This window comes from Epinephelus moara, chromosome 21 (assembly GCF_006386435.1).
Source record: "Epinephelus moara isolate mb chromosome 21, YSFRI_EMoa_1.0, whole genome shotgun sequence".
Lineage (NCBI taxonomy): Eukaryota > Metazoa > Chordata > Actinopteri > Perciformes > Serranidae > Epinephelus > Epinephelus moara.
Window position 1 is genome coordinate 891982 of NC_065526.1, and position 1486 is coordinate 893467.

Sequence of the window (1486 nt, forward strand, 5' to 3'; positions counted from 1 at the left end):
CTACAGTCTGACAACAAGTCAGTTACAACAGTCTTACTACTTACAACAAAGCCACAAAACACAGAAGACTGAATCTACTGCATCAAATATGTGTTTGTGTCTTTTATGATAATGAGAAGTTTAAATTAATGAGAGTTTCACAGAGAAAATCCTCAGACATGCTAACAGAGAGGCTCCAACACTGATCCTTTGAGCTCAAACTGGTTCACACAACCTGATAGTTTGGACAAATATTGATTATATATATTGTCCTCCTGGACAGACTCCTCTCTATTGGCATCACACATACCCCCCTCAACTGGTTCAAATCCTGCCTCTCTGGCCGCACTCAATTCATCCAACTCAAATCATTCACATCACATCCACTCCCAGTCACCACAGGCGTGCCCCAGGGCTCTGTCCTGGGGCTCCTCCTATTCATCATTTACTTACTCCCCCTTGGCTACATCTTCCGGAAACATCACATCCACTTCCACTGCTACGCGGATGACACCCAGCTCCATATTTCCACCAAACCCGACTCCACTCTCCCACCTTCCTCCCTCAGTGACTGCCTCCTTGAAATAAAATCCTGGTTTTCATCCAACTTCCTCAAATTAAACAGCGACAAAAGAGAAATTCTACTCCTTGGCACAAAAACCACCCTATCCAAATCCCCCAGTTTCACATTATCTATTGACAACTCTAACATTTCTCCTTCCCTACAGGTCAAGAGTCTGGGTGTCATCCTCGACAGCACACTTTCTTACACTTCTCATATCAACCACATAACCCAGTCAGCTTACTTCCATCTCTGCAACATCAACCGCCTCCGCCCCTCTCTCACACCTCACACAGCTGCCATTCTGGTCCACAGTCTCGTCACCTCCCGGCTTGACTACTCCAACTCCCACCTGTTCGGCCTTCCAGAAAAAACTCTCCATAAACTACAACTGCTACAGAATTCAGCAGCTCGCATTATCACAAGGACCCCATCCACTCACCACATCACACCTGTCCTCCAGCAGCTCCACTGGCTCCCTATCACACACCGTATCCAATACAAGATTTTACTGCTCACCTTCAAGGCCATTCACAACCTAGCCCCTCCATACCTGTCTGATCTCCTCCATATTGCCACACCCATTTGCACACTCAGATCCTCTTCCTCCATCCACCTCTCCGTTCCCCCTGCCCGCCTGGCAACCATGGGGAGCAGAGCATTCAGCTGCTCTACTCCACAGCTCTGGAATTCACTCCCCCTTGACCTCCGCAACACTACATCTGTCAATCTGTTCAAATCCAAACTCAAAACACATCTGTTCAGACTTGCCCATTCCACCTGATCATATGCATTACACTGTCTTACTGTCTCCCCCTCTATTTTAATGTAGGCCTATTGTATGATGTTTTGTTGACAATGTTATGATGTTTTGTATGCTGTGTTTTATCTTTGCTGTAAGGCGACCTTGAGTGGCTTGAAAGGCGCCCTAACAAATAAAATGTA